General features: G+C 50.7%; 1 protein-coding gene across 3 annotated transcripts in view; it reads right to left on the minus strand.

The window, feature by feature from the left end:
- The window catches only part of furinb (furin (paired basic amino acid cleaving enzyme) b), a 248012-nt gene that overhangs the window by 168611 nt on the left and 60598 nt on the right, over nt 1-18803 (minus strand). The gene's annotated exons all lie outside the window — the stretch shown is intronic.

Here is an 18803-nt window from a genome sequence, read left to right on the forward strand (position 1 = left end):
CACACACACACACACACACACACACACACACACACACACACACACACACACACACACACATTTCCATACATCACTCACTGTCAATTACACACATACACACACAGACATGCAAGACACACAGGCTTGCATCACTGATTAACTCATATATCACTTACTTTCTCAGACACTCACGGACACAAACAGGTACACACAGCACCAATAACTCACTATGATTCCACACACACACTTTGATAAACACACATAGATACGTTGTAGCAGAGGTGCCATAGTAGTTGATATGCAGCTGATGAAGACTTTGTAAAGTTTTTAGAAACAGGCTAAAGTCAGACTCCACCACATTCCATTCCTCTATCCATTAATAACCAATCCCAACAACCTCCAGTCCTCCACACACGCACTCACAGCTTGTCGCATCCCTGCACCACCACAGTCCCAGCCCTGATATTTAGTGTTCTCTGTATATATTCTGTCCACACTGATCGTATCAATCTAGTATCGAGCGAGTGTCGTACTTCACAGAGTGATATCTCCTGCTAGAACAGCAGCAGACATTTCCCTTTCCATTCCTTTAAAATGGACATGGCCTTTACAATGCCACTTTGAATGTACAAATTGCAACTCATTCCGCAGCAGAACTTTTTACTTTATCGCCATCCAACTTTTTCTAACTTTTCTAAAATATACTTTAACAAATAGGCTACTTTTACTCCTGGGCTACAGAACCCAAATACTTGTTCCTATTCTTCCGATTTTGTTTTATTTAGTTGAACTTTTGTTTAAAGTTTGTTCTTTTTATGTTTAGATGCAAAGAGTAGGGGTGGGGCATGGATTTGTACCCACGTTGAGGGTGATACATTTGTACTGCAGGCACTAGTATTAATTGTTGGTCCAGCTCCAGGCAGTGGCACCATCTTGAACTTTCTGAGGACACTTTAGAATTCACAGCAGAGCTGGGCCTGGATGAAGCCTCACAATGTGTGTGTTACTACTATGTCTATGCACACGTGTGTGTACTGTGTGTATACTGTGTTTGTTTATGTGTGTGTGCTTGAATGTGTCTGTTCTGGGTGGTTGATTGGCATTACATTACTCCATTAGCCTGCTCCATCAGCAGAGTGTGGGAGGGGGTGAGGTGGGGTCTCTGGATCCCATTTGGAGCTACTCTCGGCGGGGAGGATCAGGGATGAGCTCCCTGGCACTAGCCAGCTGCTAGACTGCAAGAGGGTTCAGAGGGGCCTGGATGTGTTTCCCCAGAAAGCTCAGTGAGGCTTGGACTGGTCTAGAGGAGATGGCTGGTGTTTGGTGGCCAGGCAGACACATTGCTATAGTGGCTAACGCCCCTGCCCCGAAGCGAGCGCCAGTTAGCCGCGAGCCAGGCACATCTCCCGGCTAGCAAAGGAAATTACTATAACAACAATACCTCTCTCGCCATCTGGCTTGGCCCCCTTGTTGACACGGCGCCTCGTCGTACCATTTCGACTGTTCTGCCGACGAATACTCTATCCGCTGTGCCTGCAACCAGCCTCTGTCGGACGTCGGAGCAGACGCTCCTACTAGCCCCGGCCTGCTAACTTTAAACGCTGTGTGTCCTGCGTGCCAGCATAGTAACAAACACTCCGCGGCTTCCCTGCTCGATCTATTGCTGTTCACTGGACCCTATGATCACTTGGCTACATAGCTGATGCCTGCTGGACTGTTCATTAATCATGGTACTCCATTCTGTTTATTTTTGAATATCTGTCGGCCCCAGCCGCGAACTCAGGCCCTGTGTGTAGCTAACTGACCCTCTCTGCCCACTCATCGCCATTTTACCTGTTGTTGTTGTCTTAGCTGATTAGCTGTTGTGGTCTTACCCGTTGTTGTCTTAGCTAGCTCTCCCAATGAACACCTGTGGTTGCTTTATGCCCCGCTTTATGTCGCTCTCAAATGTCAATATGCCCTGTTTACTGTTGTTGAGGATAGTTATCATTGTCTTAGTTTACAGTGGAGCCCCTAGTCCCACTCTACATGCCTCAGATTCCTCCTTTGTCCCACCTCCCACACATGCGGTGACCTCACCCAGTATAACCAGCGCATCCAGAGATGCAACCTCTCTTATCATCACTCGGTGCCTGGGCTTACCTCCACTGTACCCGCACCCCACCATACCCCTGTCTGCACATTATGCCCTTAATCTATTCTACCATGCATAGAAATCAGCTCCTTTTATTCTCTGTCCCCAACGCACTAGACGACCAGTTTTGATAGCCTTTAGCCGTACCCTCATCCTACTCCTCCTCTGTTCCTCGGGTGTTGTGGAGGTAAACCCAGGCCCTGCGTGTCCCCAGGCACTCTCATTTGTTGACTTCTGTAATCAAAAAAGCCTTGGTTTCATACATGTTAACATCAGAAGCCTCCTCCTTAAGTTTGTTTTACTCACTGCTTTAGCACACTCCGCCAACCCTGATGTCCTTGCCGTGTCTGAATCCTGGCTTAGGAAGGCCACCAAAAATTCTGAGATTTCCATACCCAACTACAACATTTTCGGTCAAGATAGAACTCCCAAAGGGGGAGGAGTTGCAATCTACTGCAGAGATAGCCTGCAAAGTTCTGTCATACTTTCCAGGTCTATGCCCAAACAGTTCGAACTTCTAATTTTAAAGATTCTTCTCTCCAGAAATAAGTCTCTCACTGTTGTCGCCTGTTATAGACCCCCCTCAACTCCCAGCTGTGCCCTGGACACCATATGTGAATTGATTGCCTCCTATCTATCTTCAGAGTTCGTACTGTTAGGTGACCTAAACTGGGACATGCTTAACACACCGGCAGTCCTACAATCTAAGCTAGATGCCCTCAATCTCACACAAATCATCAAGGAACCCACCAGGTACAACCCTAAATCTGTAAATATGGGCACCCTCATAGATATCATTCTGACCAACTTGCCCTCCAAGCACACCTCTGCTGTTTTCAATCAGGATCTCAGCGATCACTGCCTAATTGCCTGCATCCGCTATGGGACCGCTGTCAAACGACCACCCCTCATCACTGTCAAACGCTCCCAAAAACAATTTTGCGAGCAGGCCTTTCTAATCGACCTGGCCCGGGAATCCTGGAAGGATATTGACCTCATCCCGTCAGTCGAGGATTCCTGGTCGTTCTTTAAAAGTAACTTCCTCATCATCTTAAATAAGCATGCCCCTTTCAAAAAAATGTAGAAATAAGAACAGATATAGCACTTGGTTCACTCCAGACCTGACTGCCCTTGACCAGCACAAAAACATCCTGTGGTGGACTGCAATAGCATCGAATAGTCCCCGCGATATGACACTGTTCAGGGAAGTCAGGAACCAATAGACACAGTCAGTCAGGAAAGCAAAGGCTAGCTTTTTCAAACAGAAATTTGCATCCTGTAGCTCTAACTCCAAAAAGTTTTGGGACACTGTCAAGTCCATGGAGAACAAGAGTACCTCCTCCCAGCTGCCCACTGCACTGAGGCTAGGTAACACGGTCACCACCGATAAATCCATGATAATCGAACATTTCAATAAGCATTTCTCTATGGCTGGCCATGCTACCCCAACCCCGGCTGACATCCCCCCCCCCCCGCAGCTACTTGCCCGAGCCTCCCCAGCTTCTCCTTCACCCAAATCCAGATAGCAGATGTTCTGAAAGAGCTGCAAAACCTGGAACAGTACAAATCAGCTGGGCTAGACAATCTGGACCCTCTCTTTCTAAAACTATTAGCCGCCATTGTTGCAACCCCTATTACCAGTCTGCTCAACCTCTCTTTCGTGTCGTCCGAGATCCCTAAAGATTGGAAAGCTGCCGTGGTCATCCCCCTCTTCAAAGGGGGTGACACTCTAGACCCAAATTGCTACAGACCTATATCCATCCTGCCCTGCCTCTCTAAAGTCTTCGAAAGCCTAGTTAATAAACAGATCACTGACCGTTTCGAATCCCACCGTACCTTCTCTGCTGTGCAATACGGTTTCTGAGCTGGTCACGGGTGCACCTCAGCCACGCTCAAGGTACTAAACGATATCATAACCGCCATCGATAAAAGACAGTACTGTGCAGCTATCTTCATCGACCTGGCCAAGGCTTTCGACTCTGTCAATCACCACATTCTCATCGGCAGACTCAATAGCCTTGGTTTCTCAAATGACTGCCTCGCCTGGTTCACCAACTACTTCTCAGATAGAGTTCAGTGTGTTAAATCGTAGGGCCTGTTGTCTGGACCTCTGGCAGTCTCTATGGTGGTGCCACAGGGTTCAATTCTCGGGCCGACTCTTATCTCTGTATATATCAATGATTGTCGCTCTTGCCTCAGGTGATTCCCTGATCCACCTCTATGCAGATGACACCATTCTGCAGACTTCTGGCCCTTCTTTGGACACTGTGTTAACTAACCTCCAAACGAGCTTCAATGCCATACAACACTCCTTCGTGGCCTCCAACTGCTCTTAAACGCTAGTAAAACCAAATGCATGCTTTTCAACCGTTCGCTGCCTGCACCCGCCTGCCCGACTAGCATCACTACCCTGGACGGTTCTGACCTAGAATAGGTGGACAACTACAAATACCTAGGTGTCTGGCGAGACTGTAAACTCTCCTTCCAGACTCATATTAAACATCTCCAATCCAAAATCAAATCTAGAATCGGCTTTCTGTTTCGCAACAAAGCCTCCTTCCCTCACGCCGCCAAACTTACCCTAGTAAAACTGACTATCCTACAGATCCTCGCTTCCAATACCTAGCTTCCAATACTCTACTCAGCAAACTGGATGCAGTCTATCACAGTGCCATCTGTTTTGTTACCAAAGCCCCTTATACCACCCACCACTGCGACCTGTATGCTCTAGTCGGCTGGCCCCCACTACATATTCGTCGCCAGACCCACTGGCTCAAGGTCATTTGTAAGTCTATGCTAGGTAAAGCTCTGCCTTATCTCAGCTCACTGGTCATGATAACAACACCCACCCGTAGCACGCGCTCCAGCAGGTATATCTCACTGGTCATCCCCAAAGCCAACACCTCCTTTGGCCGCCTTTCCTTCCAGTTCTCTGCTGCCAGTGAGTGGAACAAATTGCAAAAATTGCTGAAGCTGGAGACTTATATTTCCCTCACTAACTTTAAACATCAGCTATCTGAGCAGCTAACCGATCGCTGCAGCTGTACATAGTCCATCTGTAAATAACCCACCCAATCTACCTACCTCATCCCCATACTGTTTTTATTTACTTTCTGCTCTTTTGCACACCAGTATCTCTACTTGCACATCATCATCTGCTCATTTATCACTCCAGTGTTAATCTGCTAAATTGTAATTACTTCGCTACCATGGCATATTTATTGCCTACCTCCTCAAGCCATTAGCACACACTGTATATAGACTTTCTTTTCTATTGTGTTATTGAATGTACGCTTGTTTATTCCATGTGTAACTCTGTGTTGTTGTTTGTGTCGCACTGCTTTGCTTTATCTTGGCCAGGTCGCAGTTGTAAATGAGAACTTGTCCTCAACTAGCCTACCTGGTTAAATAAAGGTGAAATAAAAAAATGAAAAAATGAAATAAATTGCTATGCTGCCCCACTCTCTCCTGAATCCACATGCTTACATACACACAATCCACATGCTTACATACAGTGCAGGGAAGACAATGTGCTCTGCGGAGTGGGGTCACTATCAGAGTGGGGTCACTATCAGAGTGGAGTGGTGTCACTATCAGAGTGGAGTGGGGTCACTACCAGAGTGGGATCATTATCAGAGTGGAGTGGGATCACTAACAGAGTGGAGTGGGGTTACTATCAGAGTGGGATCATTATCAGAGTGGAGTGGGATCACTAACAGAGTGGAGTGGGGTTACTATCAGAGTGGGATCATTATCAGAGTAGAGTGGGATCACTAACAGAGTGGAGTGGGGTCACTATCAGAGTAGAGCCACTATCAGAGTGGAGTGGGATCACTATCAGTGGGGTCACTATCAGAGTGGAGTTGTGTCACTATCAGAGTGGAGTGGGGTCACTATCAGAGTGGGATCATTATCAGAGTGGAGTGGGATCACTAACAGAGTGGAGTGGGGTTACTATCAGAGTGGGATCACTAACAGAGTGGAGTGGGATCACTAACAGAGTGGAGTGGGGTCACTATCAGAGTGAAGTGGGGTCACTATCAGAGTGAAGTGGGGTCACTATCAGAGTGGAGTGGGATCACTAACAGAGTGGAGTGGGGTTACTATCAGAGTGGGATCATTATCAGAATAGAGTGGGATCACTAACAGAGTGGAGTGGGGTCACTATCAGGGTAGAGCCACTATCAGAGTGGAGTGGGGTCACTATCAGTGGGGTCACTATCAGAGTAGAGTGGGATCACTATCAGTGGGGTCACTATCAGAGTGGAGTGGGGTCACTAACAGAGTAGAGTGTGGTCACTAACAGAGTGGAGTGGGATCACTAACAGAGTGGAGTGGGGTCACTATCAGAGTAGAGCCACTATCAGAGTGGAGTGGGTTCACTATCAGAGTGGAGTGGGGTCACTATCAGTGGGGTCACTGTCAGAGTGGAGTGGGGTCACTGTCCGTGGGGTCACTATCAGAGTGGAGTGGGGTCACTATCAGAGTGGGGTCATTTGAAGCTTTCAAACAAAGATGTGAAATTGAACATGGCAAATATCAGTCAGTGCCTCCACTCCCTGGAGACAGAAGCAGACAGTCTGAAGAGGGAGAGCTCGCCTCGAGGACATCCCAGATTCAGCATAACTTTCACCAATCTCCAGCTTGGCCAGTGCTAGTCCATAATACATTGTGTTACTGAAGTGGACGCAGTAGCTAGCCTGAATCTAAAACGTTATTTATGTTGGATCCGGCAATGTGGTGTGGAGGTTGTAATGGGGATAGATGCGGTAAGGAGGGCAATAGAATGCATACCGATGGGCTAGAAGGATGCTGGATTGGCACACATTCAACAAATCTGATCTATCAAAGTGGATATTTGTCAAATCCAACTTGATTGATGTACTGTAACAGGACAACATTGTGGCTTCTATATATTTGGCTGTTTTCGCTGCATAACATTTAGAAGTTGTCCCTTTTCAGATTTAGAAGAAGCGACTGCTAAATGCTAACTCCTGTTCGGATAAGCTGGTAGCATAGCTAGCATACAGGGATCGGTGGTGGTAGTCAAAGTTGTTTTAAACTATTGGGGTTGACATCCACACAAGCATTATACTCAGATTTGAACCTCAACATAGTGTGAAATACACATATAAACAATAGACTAAACGTAGGCTAATTTTGTTCGGGGGCAATGCGGAGATTCGGGATCCCCCCCACACGTTTAAATGGTATTTACATTGTTTTGGTCGAGTTCCATTGACATCTCTACCGCATCTATGGAAGGGGAAGCTTGCCACAAAAAGTGGAGGCAGTTGCGGGACTAGCTTGTAAAGTTAAACAAAAATGAAGGGTTGAAGTGGAGATGTGGGTGTAAAAATGGTGCCGCCTTTTTACTTCATGCAATCTTGGCTGAGCTCCTATGTCAAGCATCGGGAAACCGACTCCAACATCTGAGGTAAGGTCTTGTCTTTTCCTTTAACCAGATGCTCATAATAATTATTAGCTGGCTGGCTATAGAGATTAGCCCTGAATCCCTATGAGTGGTGCAGACCAATTTATTGGATGCGTATGACACACTCCGCTCTGCTCTACTCCTCGAAGCGTAAGAAGTATGAATGCTCTGACTTCTGTGGAAGCCGCATAGCGGTATATGCTGTATGGCCACTGTAGCTCCTGATTGAGCATAAACCGGCTTAAGCAGACAACTCTCATGCACAGTTGGTCACATTCCAGGTCTCTGAAACACAAAGAGACAGAGGCCAGGTAAATAACCGTAATCCTCCTACATCTCACTGCTTTCTGCAGGTTAGTCCACATGCCCCCTCCTCCCACCCCTTCCCCACACTAACAAGGTCGTTCATGACTAAAATGACTACCCCTTTGACTGAACTCTAGTCTGATCTGGCAGCCACCTTGACAGTAACTGAACAAACTATATCCAGCTATGAACAGTTCATTTTTTATAAACTCTCTTTGACCTGTTCTCTCATGTTCCCCTCTGTCCTCCTTCCTTCCTGCCTCCATTCCTCCAAGGTGTATTTGGCCATTAAATACCAGTCCAGTTACACACTCACTGTAAAGGGTTCCAGAGGTAAAACTGTCTTCCATTGTACAATGTATTTTTGAGTGCATTTTGAGCAATGTTTTTTGGTGCTCTGGCATGGTGTCAAGCCATTACTGGAGCCATTTGAACCAAATAAGTCTGTGGCTGCAGGCTTCTTATAATGAAGTGGTGCTGGGACTGAGAAGAGTAGGGCAACTCTTCAATCAGTGTCAATTTAGTTTTAGATGTAGTTTTAGTCTTATTGACTAAAATACCTTTTAGTCTTTGTCCCATTTTAGTCATTTCATCTGTCCACCAGAGACAGCAGAGGGGTCAGACTGGCGAAGCCAAGTCCTATATTTGAATTGTCACGTTCTGACCTTAGTTCTTTTGTTATTTCTTTGTTTTAGTATGGTCAGGGCGTGAGTTGGGTGGGTTATCTATGTTAGTTTTTCTATGTTGGTTTTTTCGTTTGGCCTGGTATGATTCTCAATCAGAGGCAGGTGTCGTTAGTTGTCTCTGATTGAGAATCATACTTAGGTAGCCTTTTTCCTCCTGTGTTGCGTGGGTGTTTATTTTCCGTATCAGTGTTTGTTCCATACGAGACTGTGTTTGGTTTTCATTTATTCTCTTGTTCCTTTTGTTTTTCTGTGTCCAGTGATATTTCATTAAAATATATTATGGACACATACCATGCTGCGCATTGGTCCGACATTTCTTACTCCTCGTCAGAGGAGGACGAAGAGAACCGTTACAGAAACACCCACCACCAAAGGACCAAGCAGCGTGGTAACGGGCAGCAGCAGCGATCGCAGGACTCCTGGACCTGGGAGGAGATTCTGGACGGTAAGGGACCCTGGGCACAAGCTGGAGAGTATCGCCGCCCCAAGGCTGAGCTGGAGGCAGCGGTATGAGGAGGCTGCACGTAAGCGCGGCTGGAAGCCAGAGAGGCAGCACCAAAATAGTGTTGGGGGGGGCACACGGGGAGTGTGATTAAGTCAGGTAACAGACCTGAGCCAGCTCCCCGTGCTTACCATGGAGAGAGAGGGACCGGGCAGGCACCATGTTATGCCGTGAGGCGCACGGTGTCCTCGGTGAGCAGGCATGGCCCGGTGCGGTACATAGCAGCGCCTCGTATAGAGTGGGCATCGACGGGCTAGAGCGGGCATAGCAGCGCCGGACATAGCAGCGCCGGGCTAGAGTGGGCATCGAGCCAGGTGCCATGAAGCCGGCTCAACGCATCTGGTCTCCAGTGCATCTCCTTGGGCCGGGGTACATGGCACCAGCCCTACGCATGGTGTCCCCGGTTCGCCAGCACAGCCCAGTGCGGGCTATTCCACCTCACTGCACTGGCCTGGCTACGGGGAGCATTCAGCCAGGTAGGGTTGGGCAGGCTCGGTGCTCGAGACCTGTAGTGCGCCTTCACGGTCCGGTCTATCCGGTGCCACCTCCACGCACCAGCCCTCCGGTGGCAGCCCCACGCACCAGGCTGTCTCTCCGTCTCCTCACTACAGGTGCTCCCTCCTGTCCAGCGCCACCTGAGTCTCCCGCCTGTCCAGCGCCGCCTGAGTCTCCCTCCTGTTCAGCGCCACCTGAGTCTCCCTCCTGTCCAGCGCCACCTGAGTCTCCCTCCTGTCCAGCGCCGCCTGAGTCTCCCTCCTGTCCAGCGCCGCCTGAGTCTCCCTCCTGTCCAGCGCCGCCTGAGTCTCCCGTCTGTCCAGCGCCGCCTGAGTCTCCCGTCTGTCCAGCGCCGCCTGAGTCTCCCGTCTGTCCATAGCCGCCTGAGTCTCCCGTCTGTCCAGCGCCGCCTGAGTCTCCCGTCTGTCCAGCGCCGCCTGAGTATCCCGTCTGTCCAGTGCCGCCTGAGTCTCCCGTCTGTCCTGAACCGCCAGAGTTGCCCGTCTGTCAGGAGCCGCCAGAGCCGCCCGCCAGTCAGGAACCGCCAGACCCGCCCGCCAGTCCGGAGCCGCCAGAGCCGCACGCCAGTCCGGAGCCGCCAGAGCCGCACGCCAGTCCGGAGCCGCCAGAGCCGCAGGCCAGTCCGGAGCCGCACGCCAGACCGGAGCCGCCAGAGCCGCTCGCCAGTCCGGAGCGGCCAGAGCCGCACGCCAGTCCGGGGCTGCCAGAGCCGCACGCCAGTCCGGGGCTGCCCCTCAGTCCGGAGCTGCCTCTCAGTCCGGAGCTGCCCTTCAGTCCGGAGCTGCCCTTCAGTCCGGAGCTGCCCCTCAGTCCGGAGTTGCCCCTCAGTCCGGAGGCGCCCCTCAGTCCGGAGGCGCCCCTCAGTCCAGAGGCGCGTCTCAGTCCAGTGGAGTCTTTTATTAGGGTCCCCAGTCCAGGGTCGGCGGCGAGGGTCGCCGCTCTAAAGACGCCACTGAAGCGGACTAAGACTATGGTGGAGTGGGGTCCACGGCCCGCGCCAGAGCCGCCACCGCGGACAGATGCCCACCCAGACCCTCCCCTATAGGTTCAGGTTTTGCGGCCAGAGTCCGCACCTTGGGGGGGGGGGGGGGGGCGGGTACTGTCACGTTCTGACCTTAGTTCTTTTGTTATTTCTTTGTTTTAGTATGGTCAGGGCGTGAGTTGGGTGGGTTATCTATGTTCGTTTTTCTATGTTGGTTTTTTCGTTTGGCCTGGTATGATTCTCAATCAGAGGCAGGTGTCGTTAGTTGTCTCTGATTGAGAATCATACTTAGGTAGCCTTTTTCCACCTGTGTTGCGTGGGTGTTTATTTTCCGTATCAGTATTTGTTCCATATGGGACTGTGTTCGGTTTTCATTTATTCTCTTGTTCCTTTTGTTTTTCTGTGTCCAGTGATATTTCATTAAAATATATTATGGACACATACCACGCTGCGCATTGGTCCGACATTTCTTACTCCTCGTCAGAGGAGGACGAAGAGAACCGTTACATGAATGAGTGGGGGATGGAGAACTTGAATGTAGTTTGTTTGAAGTTGGCTCCCACAGGTCATGTTACTCTCAACCACTATTGAGCATAAAATAATCTGTTAGAACTCAAGTTTACTATTACTTATTTTATTTAACCTTTATTTTAGCAGTGGGTGAGCACTGCATCAATACATCCAATACACAACACATTTATAAACATATATTATATAGAGTATTGTCACGTTCCTGACCTGTTTTCTCTTATTTTTGTATGTGTTTAGTTGGTCAGGGCGTGAGTTGGGGTGGGCATTCTATGTTATGTGTTTCTATGTTTGTTTAAATGGGTTGCCTGATATGGTTCTCAATTAGAGGCAGGTGTTTGACATTTCCTCTGATTGAGAACCATATTAAGGTAGGATGTTCTCACTGTTTGTTTGTGGGTGATTGTGTCTTCCGTGTCTGTGTATGTTGCACCACACGGGACTGTTTCGGTTTCGTTCATGTATGTAGTCTGTTCCTGTTCGTGCGTTCTTCGTGTTTATGTAAGTGCTCAAGTTCAGGTCTGTCTACGTCGTTTTGTTGTTTTGTAATTTTTCAAGTATATTTTCGTGTTAGTGTTCGTTTACGTCTTGTTAAATAAATTCATTCATGTCTTCATCACCCGCTGCGCCTTGGTCCAATCTCTCTCCGCAAGACGAACGTTACAGAATCACCCACCAACAAAGGATCAAGCAGCGGGGAAAAGGAAAGCAACAGCGCACGAAGGAGGAATGGACATGGGAGGATGTTTTGGACGGCAAGGGTTGCTACACATGGGAGGAGATCCTGGCTGGTAGAGATCGCCTCCCATGGGAACAGCTGGAGGCAATTAGAAGAGCAGAGGCAACCTGAGAGAGGAACCGGCGTTATGAGGGTACGCGGTTAGCACGGAAGCCTGTGAGTCAAGCCCAAAAATGTATTGGGGGGAGGCTAAAAGGGAGTGTGGTGAAGTCAGGTAGGAGACCTGCGCATACTCCCTGTACTTACCGTGGAGAGCGAGAGTACGGGCAGACACCGTGTTACGCAGTAGAGCGCATGGTGTCTCCTGTACGTGTTCATAGCCCGGTGCGGGTTATTCCACCTCCCCGCACTGGCAGGGCTAGATTGGGCATTGAGCCAGGTGCCATGAAGCCGGCTCAACGCGTCTGGTCTCCAGTGCGTCTCCTCGGGCTGGCATACATGGCACCAGCCTTACGCATGGTGTCCCCGGTTCGCCTACATAGCCCGGTGCGGGTTATTCCACCTCCCCGCACTGGTCGAGCGACGGGGAGCATACAACCAGGTAAGGTTGGGCAGGCTCAGTGCTCAAGGGAGCCAGTACGCCTGCACGGTCCGGTATTTCCGGCGCCACCTCCCCGCCCCAGCCCAGTACCACCAGTGCTTACACCACGCACCAGGCTTCCTGTACGTCTCCAGAGCCCTGTTCCTCCTCCACGCACTAGCCCTATGGTGCGTGTCTTCAGCCCGGTACCACCAGTTCCGGCACCACGCACCAAGCCTCCTGTGCGTCTCCAGAGCCCTGTTCCTCCTCCACGCACTAGCCCTGTGGTGCGTGTCTCCAGCCCATTACCACCAGTGCCTACACCACGCACCAAGCCTCCTGTGCGTCCTGTTGCTGTTCCCCGCACTAGCCTGATGGTGCGTGTCCTTAGCCCGGTACCTCCAGTTCCGGTACCACGCACCAGGCCTACAGTGCGCCTCAGCCGCCCAGAGTCTGCCGTCTGCCCAGCGGCGCCTGAACTGCCCGTCTGCCCAACGCCATCTGAGCTGTCCGTCTGCCAAGCGCCGCCTGCCCTGCCCGTCTGCCAAGCACCGTCAGAGCTGCCCGTCTGTCCCGAGCCTTCAAAGCCGCCCGTCTGTCCCGAGCCTTCAAAGCCGCCCGTCTGTCCCGAGCCTTCAAAGCCGCCCGTCTGTCCCGAGCCTTCAGAGCCGCCCGCCAGACAGGAGCCGCTAGAGCCGTCCGCCAGACAGGAGCCGCTAGAGCCGTCCGCCAGACAGGAGCCGCTAGAGCCGTCCGCCAGACAGGAGCCGCCAGAGCTGTCCGCCAGACAGGAGCCGCCAGAGCCTTCCGCCAGACAGGAGCAGCCAGAGCCTTCCGCCAGACAGGAGCAGCCAGAGCCTTCCGCCAGACAGGAGCAGCCAGAGCCTTCCGCAGGACAGGAGCAGCCAGAGCCTTCCGCAGGACATGAGCAGCCAGAGCCGTCAGCAAGCCATGAGCAGCCAGAGCCGTCAGCGAGCCATGAGCAGCCAGAGCCGTCAGCGAGCCATGAGCAGCCAGAGCCGTCAGCGAGCTATGAGCAGCCAGAGCCGTCAGCGAGCCATGAGCAGCCAGAGCCGTCAGCGAGCCATGAGCAGCCAGAGCCGTCAGCGAGCCATGAGCAGGCAGAGCCGTCAGCGAGCCATGAGCAGCCAGAGCCGTCAGCGAGCCATGAGCAGCCAGAGCCGTCAGCGAGCCATGAGCAGCCAGAGCCGTCAGCGAGCATTGAGCAGCCAGATCCGTCAGCCAGTCCGGAGCTGCAGTCCCTCAGTCCGGAGCTGCCGTCCCTCAGTCCGGAGCTGTCGTCCCTCAGTCCGGTGCTGCCCCTTATCCCGGTGCTGCCCCTTATCCCGGTGCTGCCCCTTATCCCGGTGCTGCCCCTTATCCCGCTGATGCCCCTTATCCCGCTGATGCCCCTTAACCCGCTGATGCCCCTTAATTTAGGTGGGTTTATTTGGTGGGTGGTCATTGGGAGGGGGCTACAAAAGCGGGGATTGACTATGGTGGGGTGGGGACCACGCCCAGAGCCTGAGCCACCACCGTGGACAGATGCCCACCCAGACCCTCCCCTAGACTTTATGCTGGTGCGTCCGGAGTTCGCACCTTGAGGGGGGGGTTATGTCACGTTCCTGACCTGTTTTCTCTTATTTTTGTATGTGTTTAGTTGGTCAGGGCGTGAGTTGGGGTGGGCATTCTATGTTATGTGTTTCTATGTTTGTTTAAATGGGTTGCCTGATATGGTTCTCAATTAGAGGCAGGTGTTTGACATTTCCTCTGATTGAGAACCATATTAAGGTAGGATGTTCTCACTGTTTGTTTGTGGGTGATTGTGTCTTCCGTGTCTGTGTATGTTGCACCACACGGGACTGTTTCGGTTTCGTTCATGTATGTAGTCTGTTCCTGTTCGTGCGTTCTTCGTGTTTATGTAAGTGCTCAAGTTCAGGTCTGTCTACGTCGTTTTGTTGTTTTGTAATTTTTCAAGTATATTTTCGTGTTAGTGTTCGTTTACGTCTTGTTAAATAAATTAATTAATGTCTTCATCACCCGCTGCGCCTTGGTCCAATCTCTCTCCGCAAGACGAACGTTACAAGTATGGAGAACACAATCACTATAATGAAATATGTGGATCAATAGGCAATAAGACACATAGACAATACTAATATATTGTATGCCTCAGGTATTATATATATACATATATAGAAATCGAAGACAAATATCTTAAATGAATATGCAACCATTTACACAACTGGATTAGCACGAGAAGCAAAAATATATTTTACTTACTGATCTAAAAAATTATATTACTGTAACGGTCCTGACCTGTTTTATGTTGTTTTTGTATGTGTTTATGGTCAGGGCGTGTGTTTTGGGTGGGCAGTCTATGTTTTGTATTTCTAGGTTGGTTTTTGTGTTCGGCCTGGTATGATTCTCAATTAGAGACAGGTGTGTATCGTTTGTCTCTAATTGAGAGTCATACTAAGGCAGCCAGGGTTTCACTGGGGTTTTGTGGGTGTTTGTTCCTGTGTCCACACATGGACGGTTGAAGGTTAGTCACGTTTGTTGTTTTGTAGTTTTGTAGTGTCTTGTTTGCTGTTTTCATTAAAAGATGGCTTATTTCCCTCAATCCGCATCTTGGTCCTATCCATGCTCCTCCTCGTCTAAGGGGGAGAACAACAATGACTGCCTTTACAGAAACACCCACCACAACAGGACCAAGCGGATTGAGGAGAGAGAAAAGGAACTAAAGCACTGGACACAGGAGGAATGGTCTTGGGAGATCATGGACGGAAAGGGACCCTGGGGAAGGGTTGGAGAGAATCGCCGCTCTCGGGAGGAGAGGAAGGCAGCCACAGCCCAGGAGCGCTGGTATGAGGAGGCAGCACATAGGAGAGGCCGGAAGCCCGAGAGGCTCACCCAAAAATTTCTTGGGGGGGGGGGGCTAAAGGGGAGTGTGGCGAAGCCGGGTTGGATACCTGAGCCAACTCCCCGGGCTTGCCGTGGAGTAAGAGGGCGTCGTACTGGTCAGACACCGTGTTATGCGGTAAAGCGCACGGTGTCCCCAGTACGCGTGCTTAGCCCAGTGCGGGCTATTCCACCTTGCCGCACTGGGAGGGCTAGGTTGGGCATCGAGCCGAGTGCCATGAAGCCGGCCCAACGTATCTGGTCTCCAGTACGTCTCCTCGGGCCGGCGTACATGGCACCAGCCTTACAGGTGGTGTCCCCGGTTCGCCTGCATAGCCCAGTGCGGGCTATTCCACCTCGCCGCACTGGCAGGGCTACGGGGACCATTCAACCTGGTAGGGTTGGGGAGGCTCGGTGCTCAAGAGCACGTGTACTCCTTCACGGTCCGGTATATCCGGCGCCACCTTCCCACCCCAACTCAGTACCACCAGTGCCTACACCACGCACCAGGCTTCCAGTGCATCTCCAGAGCCCTGTTCCTCTTCCACGCACTCTCCCTATGGTGCGTGTCTCCAGCCCGGTACCTCCAGTTCCGGTACCACGCACCAGGCCTAGAGTGCGCCACGAGAGTCCAGTGTGCCCAGTTCCTGTTCCCCGCACTCGCCCTGAGGTGCGTGCCCTCAGCCCGGTACCTCCAGTTCCGGTACCACGCACCAGGCCTATAGTGCGTCTCAGCCGGCCAGAGTCTGCCGTCTGCCTAGTGCCAGAGCCGTCCTGCCATGACCAGCCAGAGCCGTCCTGCCATGACCAGCCAGAGCCGTCCTGCCATGACCAGCCAGAGCCGTCCTGCCATGACCAGCCAGAGCCGTCCTGCCATGACCAGCCAGAGCCGTCCTGCCATGACCTGCCAGAGCCGTCCTGCCATGACCTGCCAGAGCCGTCCTGCTATGACCTGCCAGAGCCGTCCAGCCAGGACCTGCCAGAGCCGTCCAGCCAGGACCTGCCAGAGCCGTCCAGCCAGGACCTGCCAGAGCCGTCCAGCCAGGACCTGCCAGAGCCGGCCAGCCAGGACCTGCCAGAGCCGTCCAGCCAGGACCTGCCAGAGCCGTCCAGCCAGGACCTGCCGGAGTCCCTCAGCCCGGACCTGCCGGAGTCCCTCAGCCCGGACCTGCCGGAGTCCCTCAGCCCGGACCTGCCGGAGTCCCTACGCCCGGACCTGCCGGAGTCCCTACGCCCGGACCTGCCGGAGTCCCTACGCCCGGACCTGCCGGAGTCCCTCAGCCAGGACCTGCCGGAGTCCCTCAGCCAGGACCTGCCGCCCCTTATCCCGGTGCTGCCCCTTATCCCGGTGCTGCCCCTTGTCCCGGTGCTGGTCCTTATCCCGGTGCTGCCCCTTATCCTGGTGCTGCCCCTTGTCCCGGTGCTGCCCCTTGTCCCGGTGCTGCCCCTTGTCCCGGTGCTGCCCCTTGTCCCGGTGCTGCCCCTTGTCCCGGTGCTGCCCCTTGTCCCGGTGCTGCCCCTTGTCCCGGTGCTGCCCCTTCTCCCGGTGCTGGCCGTTCATTTAGGGGATGTTAGTTTTAGGGTGGTCATTGGGAGGGGAAGACAGAAGCGGGGAGTGACTATGGTGGTGTGGGGACAGCGTCCAGAGCCTGAGCCACCACCGTGGTCAACTGCCCACCCAGACCCTCCCCTGGACTTTGTGCTGGTGCGCCCGGCGTTCGCACCTTGAGGGGGGGGTTCTGTAACGGTCCTGACCTGTTTTATGTTGTTTTTGTATGTGTTTATGGTCAGGGCGTGTGTTTTGGGTGGGCAGTCTATGTTTTGTATTTCTAGGTTGGTTTTTGTGTTCGGCCTGGTATGATTCTCAATTAGAGACAGGTGTGTATCGTTTGTCTCTAATTGAGAGTCATACTAAGGCAGCCAGGGTTTCACTGGGGTTTTGTGGGTGTTTGTTCCTGTGTCCACACATGGACGGTTGAAGGTTAGTCACGTTTGTTGTTTTGTAGTTTTGTAGTGTCTTGTTTGCTGTTTTCATTAAAAGATGGCTTATTTCCCTCAATCCGCATCTTGGTCCTATCCATGCTCCTCCTCGTCTAAGGGGGAGAACAACAATGACTGCCTTTACAATTACCTTCTCCTTCCAACCTTTCACGCGCGCAGGACTCCTCGTGTCACTCTCCCGGTCAATATCTTCAAAAATCGCATCCAAATGTGTATACTTGAAGTTCAATTTAGCGTCTATACTCTTAGTAGCCATGTTGTACTTCTTAAATTTGGAAAAAACTTTGTAGAAGTAATCGAGCGATGCGTAATGTAATCTCAATCTAAAAGAGGTGTTGTGTAGCCAATACGTAACTTCTCTAGGATAGGGGGCAGCATTTTCACTTTTGGATAAATAGCGTGCCCAATTTCAACTTCCTTCTACTCACCCCCAGAATATGAGATATGCATATTATTAGTAGATTTGGATAGAAAACACTCTGAAGTTTCTAAAACTGTTTGAATCATGTCTGTGAGTTTATTTTCATCGGGACAGGGGGCAGCATTTCCACTTTGAACGAATTGCGTGCCCAAATAGAATTTCCTCCTACTCTGTCCCAGAAGGTAATACATGCATATTATTATTACTATTGTATAGAAAACACTCTGAAGTTTCTACAACTGTTTGAATAATGTCTGTAAGTATAACAGAACTCATATGGCAGACAAAAACCTGAGAAGAAATCCAAACAGGAAGTGAGAACTCGATTTTCAAAACAGTGCCAAATGATACCCCTTTTAGTTATGGATGAGCAAACACTTCCTAGGGCTTCCACTAGATGTCACCGTCTTTAGATTCTGGTTATATGATTCTACTATAAAGGAGGGGCTCATAGGAGCTATTTTACTAAGTGGTCTTCAGAAATTCTCAGTCTCATTTTGCGTGCGAGCGAGAGAGAGTGCTCTCGTTCCAATGCTCTTTCTTCAGACAATGAAATTCTCCGGTTGGATCCTTATTGATGATTAATGTTAAAAACATCCTAAATATGGATTGCATACATCATTTGACTTGTTTCTACGACCTGTAACGGAACTTTTTGAGCTTTTGTCTGGAGGGATTGCTCGTGCGTCATGAAAATAGATTACTGGGCTGAACATGCTAACAACAAGTGGCTAAATGATGGGCTTTATGGAACTTTTCAGTCATTTATTGTCGAACTGGGAATCCTGGGAGTGCCTTCTGATGAAGTTATTCGAAGGTAAGTGCATATTTATAGTGTTTTTGTAGCTTCTGTTGACGCCAAAATGGCGACTATTTCTTTGGCTGGATTGTGCTCTGAGCTCCGTTCTCAGATTATTCTTTTTCCGTAAAGTTTTTTTTTAAATCTGACACAGCGGTTGCATAGAGGATAAGTTGATCTTTAATTCTGTGAATAACACTTGCATCTTTTACCAATGTTTATTATGAGTATTTCTGCAAAATCACCGGATATTTTGGAATCAAAACATTACTGCACGTAACGCGCCAATGTAAACTGAGATTTTTTTTATATATATATGCACATTATCGAACAAAACATAAATGTATTGTGTAACATG

This window comes from Salvelinus alpinus, chromosome 9 (genome assembly GCF_045679555.1).
Source record: "Salvelinus alpinus chromosome 9, SLU_Salpinus.1, whole genome shotgun sequence".
In the NCBI taxonomy this organism is placed as follows: domain Eukaryota; kingdom Metazoa; phylum Chordata; class Actinopteri; order Salmoniformes; family Salmonidae; genus Salvelinus; species Salvelinus alpinus.